The sequence below is a fragment of the Panthera uncia genome, chromosome D2 (genome assembly GCF_023721935.1).
Source record: "Panthera uncia isolate 11264 chromosome D2, Puncia_PCG_1.0, whole genome shotgun sequence".
Lineage (NCBI taxonomy): Eukaryota > Metazoa > Chordata > Mammalia > Carnivora > Felidae > Panthera > Panthera uncia.
Genome location: NC_064818.1, coordinates 65,726,577 through 65,737,766, shown reverse-complemented (window position 1 = coordinate 65,737,766; position 11,190 = coordinate 65,726,577). Strand labels below are relative to the sequence as shown.

Genomic DNA, 11,190 nt, shown 5'->3' with positions numbered 1-11,190 from the left:
GATTTTTCAGGCTTCTAGTTTGGTTTTCTTGGTGGTGGTGGTTTTCAAAGTAGGCTCCACACTCGAGGTGAGGTTTGAACTCAGGATCCTGAGATCAAGAGCCGCTTGCTCTACGAACTGAGCCAGCCAGGCGCCCCTCTCAGGCTTCTTGTTTGTAAACACACACAAGGATTAAATTATTCGGAGGGTTCAGCAGAAACAACCAGGATTAAGGAGAGGAAAGCTGATCGATCCATAATGATCCAAGTTCTGCTACCTCTGCCGCCCTCCGCCCCTGGCCGCGGGGTGTCGGGATGAATTCAGCCTCAGTGCTGCCCCTACCGCAGGGTCCCGGGCATCGCTATGGGGCGCAGGGAGGAGGGGTCCCCAAAGTCCCCCAGGTAGAAACCATGTCCGCCTCAAAATCGGGATTCTACATTATCAGTCCTCTAACGCTGGAGGAAGAAGAGCCTCTTATTCAGGCCCTCAAATACCCACGTTTACCCCCCAGAACTTGAGGCGGGGAGACCTGATTTTAAGCCTGTGGAATTCCTGGGGGGCTGCCAGCCTCAGCGCCTCGGGGCCACCTAACCCTTCCCGACCTTCAGACCCCACCCTAAAGGGATACAGGGCTGTTTTAAAAACTTAAGGAAGAACTTCGTTTGTAATATGAATAAACCCACCAGATTGGATCTGTGCTGTAAATTAACATTGTAAGACTTACCTTTTCCAAAACAGAGACTTAAAAAGGAGTGTTACTTAGAAGTACTGTTAATAAACGTGTTTAAATATTTTTAACAAATGAAGTCACTACTGCTATTAAATTTTTTTTTTTTAATATTTATTTGAGAGAGAGAGAGAGCATGCCCGTGGGAAGGGTCAGAGAGAGAGGAGAGAGAGAATTCCAAGCAGGCTTAGCACTGTCAGCGCAGATCCCCACACGGGGCTAGAACCCACCCAACCCTGAGATCCTGACCTGGGCCAAAATCAGGGGTCCAATGCTTCACGGACTGAGCCACCCATGCTCCCCTAAATTAATTGTTTCAAATCCTAGAGAGATGTGTTTGTTAAACACACACACAGCAGGAGTGCCTGGGTGGCTCAGCTGGTTGAATGTTGGACTCTTAGTTTCAGCTCAGGTCATGATCCCAGGGTTGTGCGATGGAGCCCCAGGTCGGCTCCCTGATGAGAGTGGCACCTGCTTAAGATTCTCTTTTTCTCCCTCTGCCCCTCCCCTGTGCTCTGCTAAAACTCTCTTTCTCTCTCTCTCACAATAAAACATCAATAAAAATTAAAAATACACAGCATGATACTACACACACACTGTTGTAGGCACTATACAAATATTAACTAAATCATTTCTATGAAGTAGGTACTATGGTTATCCCCATTTCACAGAGAAGGTAACTGAGGCACAGGAAGTTCTTTAGAACTTGCCCAAGGTTTACACGGCTGGCAAGCGGCAAGTGACAAAGCTGGGATTCAAACCGTGGCAAAGGGGTTCTCATATCCTCTCGTGAAACTATTGTTAAGTTTCACAGTGAAACTCATACCCTCATAATTTACTGCTAACTTTGTAAATGGGTACAACTTTATTGTAAAGCAATATGGTAAATATATCAAGAGTAATAAAAATATTCATGCCCTTTGACCTACTAATCCCATTCCTGGGAAATATTCCAAAGCTGCGTGCATGCAGATATATCCATTACTGTAGTATTGGAAATCATGATTGTCCATCGGTTGGTGAATAATTAGGTATATTCTGGTAGATCAGCTCAGTGGAATATCAAGCAGTCATGGACAATTAAATTATGAAATGATGCAGCTGCAAATGTAATGTTAAAAAAAAAAAGAATATAAAGTTGCATGTTTCAAATTATGTGCACATGACCCAACAAAAAAAAGAACGAAGACAAACTAGGCAAATTATGGAGTCTAACGAAGAGATTACTGACGATTATTCTTTCTTTCAAAATTTCCCTTTAGTCAACTACACTTCAATTTAAAATAAAAAATAAAATAAAGTTACCCATTAGCTTGTTACGGTAGTGCTGTTATAAATCAGACCTGGAGAAAGGGAAGCGTGTCAAAGTATTTATGAGAGTAAGCTACATTTTCACAAACCAGGAGCATTCAGAAGAAAATGTGCAACAGGGATGGTTGGATCCTATCTCAATATTCACGGAGGGGGCTCCCACCTGCCAGGGAAGGAGCGGGCTCCTGCTGGCAGCTGGCATTAGCACCGCTCTCAGCCGCTGTGTTAGCGAACTCCAGCTGAGAGGAACTCCGTGAGGATTCCAGGCCTAACCTCAATCCCACAAATCATGGTAACAGTGAAAGAAGCAAAGCCAGAGGCTTTTCACACACAAGCACCGATCTAAAGGAACAGAGTCTGGTCGTGAGAAATTGAGGTTCAGATCTCCTCTCAGAGGACAATTTAAGAATGTGCCACACATTCTTCACTCCCTCATCTACCTGTGCCAGGTACCACCCAGCAGTGCCTGAGAAAGAGACAAGCGTGATCCTGACCATTTCTTGGATCCACCCCGAAACTCCAAGGCGTGAAACACCTTTGGACCCCCTAAGGGGTCAAGTTGAAGCAAGGAAAAAACAAGACAAAAATGTTCTCTTTAACGGAAACAACCAACCAAGGTGAAACTAAAAGGTTTCAAAGAGATGAGTCCTTAGATTCACTAAGGAACAGAGTTGAATGGAGATAAAAACCAAGACAAAAGTACCTGAATAACTAATAAGGGTGAAATTGAATGGTTTCAGAGGGACGGCCTATTATTTTGAATTCAACAACTCTATCAGGGGTCTGTCCATTCTCCAGGTCCCACACAGGTGCCTCCTCCAGAAGCCAGGAGAACGTCCTTCAGTCACTATGCTTAAGGACCGTGGCAATGCATAGCTTTCCCCACCCCTACCCTTACCATGTTTTACTAACTGGACATAACCCAAAACTATCAATCTGGCTAGGAGAGCCAATCCCTTAAAATTTACTGTAACTAAGTGAAAGTACAAAGTCTTCAGAATTGAAAACCTCCTAAGCCCAAAAGTATTGTAATTTAGTCCAAAGTTTTATTGAAAAGACCATTATAGCAAGTAAATGGTTTGTTGAACTGCAGACAAAAACCCATAGGAGATTTTTCAGACAGATGGTGGTGGCCTATAAACACATCATACTTCATTTCGACTGCTCTTAACAGAAAATGCGATATATGGAAGGTGCCTATTGCTTAATTACCATTCCCAGTCCCCCTAACTACCCCTCTGCCCCTTCACACACACACCCCTTTCCTGTTCTCCCCTCTCACACTTTATCTGGAAACATTTTCATAGTTCTCCAGCCATAAACAACCTCACCATCAGCGGATTAGCAAAAGTAATTGGCATTTTAAATTAATCTTCCGCTTATCCTCAACAATGGCTTTGCTGTCATACCAAAAAAACAGAAGGAAGTTCTTCCTCTGCTTAAAAATGACACCTTAAAAGGGTTCAGGACACCACGAGCTGAATATACATTCATGTAAAAGTGCAAAGAAAAATGACATCAGCAGAAACAAACTCAATATTTTTTCACCCAAAATGACCGTCCTAAAAACAAACAAACAAACAAAACAAAACAAGGGCCAAGAGTGATCATGATAAATAGGCTTTTTTAAAAAAGTGTTTTACTCAAAAAGCGTCCACAGGGAAAGGCCCTAGGAAGAAGTTCAAAAAAGAGCCTTTGTCAGTCCCTGCCTTCAAGTGAAACTTTAGGCCAAAGAATCTTAAGAGTTAGGATCAACTCTGCCCCTCTGCCCCACCCCCCCCCTTCACAGTCCTCAAAGAGCAGACATTAAAACGATTTCAAAGCGGGAATTTAAGAGGGTTTCTGAAAGTTTTCCCTAGCACTCCCATCACTCATCGGGAACTCTCTGGACAGGAATGACACTTGCTAAGTTTTTTCCCCTCTCCCTCCCTCCACCTGTTGTCCCAAGTCTCCCTGGTAAGCCAGGGCCATTCGCACTTTCTGCCTGAATGACACAGTCTTCTCTGCAATCCCGTGTCTCCTCTTCCACCCAAGTGGCTGCTCCTAAATTGGAGCCCCTGGAAAAATACGTACCAATTAGGGGTTACTTGATATCTACACATCACAGAATGGCCATTAGGTTGGTGGGTGGGTTGGTTTTCTTTTTTTCTCGTATTATGATGATGATGATTATTTCAGTATAATGACTAACGCCTCCTTAACCGTCCAGATATAAGTGAAGCTGGGATGGGTGAAGACACACAAACTAAGATAGCAGAGTTATCCCCCTCTGGGCCTCCCACTGTAGGTAGACCCAAATTCCAGGCGGGATGCTTAGCATAAGTAAGTAATTGAGTTAAGGGAGATCTAAAGAAAGACTTCACGTTCACATTCATATGCTAAACTCAGTTAAAAATAGACTCAAGAAGGGCCTGACTTCACTTTTAATTTTAGCCCGGTGATGAACATGCCCTAAAGACAGAAAGTCACCAGGCATTTTCCTGAGTGCAATGATCTTCATATTTTTATAAAAAGGAAATGCAGCATGTTCTATTAATAAAAGTGCTGTAGCCTCAGTTAAATCCAAACAGTTCGTAAATCAGGGCTCCCTCTGGCTGAGCTTCCCTGGGCCAGCAGCTCAGTCACACCCAAGCCCCCAGCAAGTGGACAGGTCACACGCAGTGGGGGAAAGTGAGCTGGACACCAGGGATCAAAGACCACAAGGTGTGACTCCTAAATACTTCCCAGGTGACCAAGCAGTTCAACCAAGTGCATTTGCCAGGAACTCTTCAAAGGTTTGCGAAAAGAACCACATTTGCCAGGACTGAGCCCTGTGTGTCACAAGACTTAGATTTAGTGAGGAAAGGGGAGCAGGTTAGGGTTAAGGGGTAAATGGGGTAGAAGGGAAAGAAAATGTGGTGCTTCCTTCAGAAAGGACAAGCAATTTCACCTTTTCCTTCCAATCTCAAAGATGGCAAAGTTGAAGTTGGCCTCCAGCTGTCTGGCTGGACTTTTCTATGGACCCACCTAAGAAGGATCTTCTCCAGCTACCTTTGGCTATCAAGCCACATAACAAACTCAAACATGGCCAGATGGGAAAATTACCACCCTTAGAGCCCTGATCGTCCTCACTGAGACTAAATGGTAATTCCAAATGTAAGTAAGGCTGCCCTAGGTCCTGGAGAAAATGCTGGAGAATGTGCTAGGGCTGGAAAAGCAAGACAGGGGTATCCAGACCACAAGACATTCCAAATACACAATCCCCAACCCAGCTTCGGGATTCTCAGGATCCTGGTGAACTAATTATGCTTCTGCTTTCTAACTTCTATGCTTCTAAATTAACATTTAAGAGCTTATGTGATCCTCCCCAAGACTAGATGAGGTAAAGAAACTGAGGCACAGAACAGTAAACTCACAGTTAGTAAGTGACAGGCCAAGCTACTTAAACCCAGGTCTCTAAATACAAAACCCCGGGGTGGGGGGATGGACAGGAAAAGCCCAACAAGGTTTAGGTGGGACGTGTGCAATCTTTCTACCCTCTCTTCTTTCACCCAGGGAAGTTCCCTCCTTCCAAGGAAGACTAACTCTGATGTTTTGGTTTTGACTTGGTTCTTATTTTGTTGTTGCCCCCATTTCCCCATGTTTCTATTATGGCTGCTTGTAAAACCCTATACACTCTCAATCTCAACAATCCCACAATAGTCTAAGCCACAGAGGGACAGAAATTCTACAGAGTCAGATGTTAAGACCTTGAGCTTTGGGGCCAGACATATGTGAATTACCATCCTAGCCCTTCCAATCGCTAGCTGTGTGATTTCAAGAGCATACTCCACAGTCCAAAGTTAAACTCAGGAACAGCTGGAATCAGGACTGGCCAACTGACTGAGCTGGTGGTTTTTGTTTTTTTTTCCTTTTATTATGGACATGTTCTAACTATACAAAGGTAGAGGAACAGAATAATGAAACCTATCATAGGTTCATTACCTATCATTACCTTTACCTATCACCCAGCTTCAACAATTTTAACTATTGGTCAATCTTGTTTACTCTCTACCCTACCCATTCTCACCCCCTACACTATTGTTTCAAAGCCAATCCCAGAGTCATTATTTCATCTATAAATACTTGAGTATATAGCTCTGAACTACAATAACTTTTTATTCTTAACATAATCACAGTATCATTACCAGAGCCATAAATAAATAAATAAATAAATCATTCTTTAGTCTCAATATTTCGTATGTTCAAGTGTCCTAAGTAATCTAATCATTTTCTTGTTTTTTTGAGCTAGGATCCAAATAAAGATTATAGATTAAAGATTACAGACTGGATTATAGACTGGATAAGTATTTTTAATCTGTTTTAATCTATAGAGAACCCCTCCTGCTGATAGATCCTTGCAATTTACTTGTTGGGAAAAAAAAAAGGGTCTTCGGGCCTGAAGGATGTCCCACACTCACAACTGGTTGATTTTTATCTCCATAGTACTGTTTTGACATGTTCCTCTGTCCCCTGTATTTTCTACAGAAAACTAGTATTCTGTATTCTACAGAATACTACAGAAACCTTGAGCCTGGCACAGATGAATTCAGGTTTTACCTTTGACAGTGCTGTTTACTTTCTGCTGCATTACCTCTGTGGGTACATGATACCTGAAGTCTTTCTCTTTTGTCACATTAAAAATGATCAGTGGGTTTGAATGCATCAACCCAATCCATCCCATATAAAGTTTCCCACCAGCTTCACCTGATGTTTTCGCAGGAACTTACTAACCATGTTGTCTAAACGCATTATTCACTAGAGGATGCAAAATGATGATGGCCCAATTCTATAATTCCTTCTGTGTTTATTAGATAGTATTCTCCTATAAAAAAGAAATTTTCCTCATCAACAGTTTGGATACCCTAAGGTAATCAACAAGAAAGGTCTGAGTCTTTCCCTTTCTTGACCAGTTTTCAGAATGAGTTGGTTCCCCAACCTAGTGAGGACCATTGAATTTTTAACTAGGAATGTGACACATTGTAATATATGTAATGTATATCCATCCACTATACTTACACTCCTTAATGCTCAAACTGTTCCATATTTGGGCACTGGGAGGCCATTTAACTTGGCTCTCGAGTCCTTCAGACAGGACACAAGTGGTCTTTGAAGCTTCTTTGCTTGCTGATACAAGATATTCCAACACATCTTGTACATTTACTGTCCCAGACCTGGAATCAGCCATTTTTTCTGAGGATCAAAGTTCTCTTTAGTGGGAAGTTGTACTTAGAGGCCACAATCTGGATGTCATGGGTGCTTACTGCTACTAAATTGGCCACTATTTCTAGGCATTTCAGTGGACAAAGTTAGGAAATACTTTTTTATTTGTTAAAGAGAAAATATATCAGGAATTCACACTGACATTTCCAATTCAAATTTAGGATTACAGGATTTTTACTTAACATCTTTAATTATGAAACTGTTCTTTTTTTATATACTGGAAACACTGGTTTCTGATGGTTTTAACACAATTACTTACTATATATGTATAAAATATTTTATATATAATTGTTTCATAATAGTAATACCAATATCATTACTAACAATATTACTGAAAATGGTTTAAGATTTACTTGGAGTTTATTTTGAACTTAAGATACATTCTACCAGAGGGGCTCCTGGGTGGCTCAGTCAGTTAAGCGTCCAACTTCAGTTCAGGTCATGATCTCATGGTTTGTGGGTTTGAGCCCCACCTCAGGCTCTGTGCTGACAGCTCAGAGCCTGGAGCCTGCTTTAGATTCTGTGCCTCCCTCTCTCTCGGCCCCTCCTCTGCTCATGCTGTGTGTCTCTCTCTCTCAAAAACAAACATTAAAAAAAAGGTACATTCCACTACAGATGTATAATCAAATTACTGTGTTTTAAATTTATGTGAGGGGCGCCTGGGTGGCTCAGTCGCTTGAGCGGCCGACTTCGGCTCAGGTCATGATCTCACGGTCTGTGAGTTCGAGCCCCGTGTCGGGCTCTGTGCTGACGGCTCAGAGCCTGGAGCCTGTTTCGGATTCTGTGTCTCCCTCTCTCTGACCCTCCCCTGTTCATGCTCTGTCTCTCCCTGTCTCAAAAATAAATAAAAATGTTAAAAAAAAATTTTTTTAATTAAAAAATTAAAAAAATAAAGCTATGTGAAATTAATTTTCTGTGTAGGTGTGTGTGTATTTTTTTAATATATTTTTTTCCTATTCTCCCTTTTCTTACACAAATGGGAGCAACTATTTACATTTTCTATACCCTGTTTTTTTTCCCCTTGACATATCCCTGAGATTTATTTTTTTTAATATTTATTTATTTTTGGGAGAGAGTAAGTGGGGGGCAGAGAGAGAGGGAGACACAGAATCCAAAGCAGGCTCTGCGTGGTCAGCACAGAGCTCGACATGGGGCTCGAATTCACAAACCACGTGATCATGACCTGAGCCGAAATCAAGGGTCGGATGCTCAACCGACTCAGCCACCCAGGCGTCCCTCTGAGATTTCTTCTAACGGCACACAGAGATAGTCCTCATTGTATGGGAGGACGCAGCCAAATGTATTCACTAATCCCCTATTGCTGGATATGTGTTCATCCTAGTCTTTTGGGCCCCTACTGCAAGGGACTGAGCGAGACCTAGCCCTTCCTGTTCTTCATCCAGCATCAAGATCCCACCAAATGCACAGCTTGGGTCTCTGCCAAAGAGAGTCCGATGAGACCAGCCACTGTCAGAGCCAGCCTGTCATACAAGTACTGAGTCACTGATGCCTGGGGCCAAGAGGAGCAGCCCAGTTCCGCACCTTCTTTTACTTCCAACAATGACACAGGACCAGAGGCTATGATATTCCCATATCTTGCACTTTCATTACAGCCTCCTGCACCACCAAACACATACAGCTCACAGCTTAGATGGGCTCAGAGAAGAAACAAATGCCACTGTGTACCAGTGTCTAAGTTTGACACTTTTGCTAACAGTTCATGCAGTCCTTCAAACAAATATTCAGGGAGCTGCTTCTGGGTGCCAGGCATTGCCCTTACATTGGGCGGGGGCTGTAAATCACTGAATGAAACGCTTCTGCTCCTGGAGAGCTTATGTGACACGTGACACAGGCTGGGTGGGAGGAGACACACAGTAAAAACACAGTAAGCGAAGTAAGTTATATCAGCTATTAAGAGAAAACGTGCTACGGTTGAAAACAAAGCAAAGGAAGGGAGATTGGACGGGGAGATGCAGAATGCAATTTTAATAGGGCAGCGGAGCAGAAATCATGGGCGTTAAGTTATGTTCTGGGCAACTCCTTTCTTTTTCCTTTTCCTTTTTTTTTTCTTTTTAATTAGTCAAAAAAACCCTTCATTTGTTTATTTAGCTTTCAGACTCTGTGATTGTGCCTTCAACACTTTCGCAACGATTTTCTGCTCCTCAATAAGGAAAGCACGCTTGATCCTGTCACGGACACACTTAGCGCACATGGAACCACCACGGCCCTACTGACGTGTTTTTTTCATTTCATAAGAACCTTAGGCCTCACGGCACGAACTCCTTGGCCTGGGCACGCACCACATGCGGATTGATGCTGTCCCAACCTCCTCGGAAAGGTAAACAATGCCATTACCAGGGGCTCAGGGAGGCCTCGTTTCGTCTGAGGCTGTATCGTAGGACAGCTTACGACAGTGCGTCAAACACTGGACCCTTCTGGAAGCCTCTTGACACCATCCCAGGAAGAGGAAAAAGAAAGCGTTTGTGAGTTCAAAGGCCAAATGGGCAACTCCTTTTTGCAGCTGCCACTGGTCAACTGCCCAATTATCATTGCCACCATTAAACTGTCATTATCACAAATGTCAAGGTAATAATAAAGTATCTTGGTGTCACAGCTGTCTTCAGTTATGTTGTTTTAGCAATTGCTTGAAATAAACATAGTGTTTGCTTAGGACTTAAAAAAGACTAAAAACAAAACAAAACAAAACATTTTTGTTATCCAGAAATTTCTGTTGTTCAAAGCTTTGATGCAACAGGATTCAAGGGGTATTCTGAGTGGTCATTTCCACCCTCTCTATTTGGATCGAAGATGAAGAAATCCAGCCTGGAAACTGCCTGTACCTTGAAAGGCACAATCGGGTCCCTGGCTGGAGAGGAAGCCTGGTGCCATTATGATGCACGTGTATTCAGCACTTTATTCTCCTCAAAGTGTGTTCCCGTGTCATCTCACTGATGGTTATAACAAACCCCACATCCTATAACAAGCCCACACCCTGGCCCCCTTTAACAAAGGTGGGACCTACGAGACTCAGCGCCCTATCTCTGCTAACACAGTGACGTGAAGGTAGAGCCAGACCACAGCTTGGGTTTCTTATACTTCCTGGGTCTGTTCCCCACCCCACCCCCCTTACACCACCTCTCCAAACATAAAGGCAGGCTGTTTGTGTTCCTCCAGCCTTTTCAGACAGGCAGGCAGAATAACGCATACGTTGGAGAAAACCAAACTTCGCTCCCACATCAATTCGCACCCATGAGACCCTTCTGAGTGGGTTTTTTCATCACAAAGTCCATTAGATCTATACTTAGGTGGCTGTCAACTTGCTCCTTCTGTCATATTCAACAAACTATGTGCCAGGGACCCTGTCAGATGCTAGGGACACCAAGATGAAAGACACTGGCCCCAACCTAAAGGACTTCGTGGAGTCTTCAGGGGTGGACCAACAAGAGGCAAGCATGGAGTAAACACTACAGTGGGGGGCCACAAGGCCTCACAGGGTAGAAGCACCCAGCCCATGTTCTTGTGTGGTGTCGGGGACAGTTCCCTATAAGACATGAGGTCTAAGCAGAATCCATAAACAGGAAAGGAATGTTTGAGTTGAGGAGAAAAGGTAGTGCAGGGAGAGAGAGCAGGAGGCAGCCAGGGCCAGGTGTGGACAGTTAAGTGGGGGCTGTTCCAGAAAGAGCTTCCAAGCAGTCTGAATCTCAACCTACAGTCAACAAGATGCTACAGCAGGGCTTTGAGCAAACAGACAAGATTAAGGCTGAACTGGTGTGGAGAAGAGAAAGATCTGAGGACAGGCCCAGCTGGGGGCAGGGGCAGAAGCTGGGAGGCCTGAATGAAGGCAGTGGCAGTCAGCTTAGAGGCGGGGAAAGATTCACCAGAAAGGGAGAAGGACGTACAAGTTGGAACAGGACAGAAGGCGTGGCTCTGAG

General features: G+C 43.5%; 1 pseudogene; it reads right to left on the bottom strand.

The window, feature by feature from the left end:
* Positions 1 to 934: 934 nt before the first annotated feature.
* Positions 935 to 10,495, bottom strand: LOC125933158 (60S ribosomal protein L34-like; annotated as a pseudogene).
* Between the last annotated feature and the right edge of the window lie 695 nt (positions 10,496 to 11,190).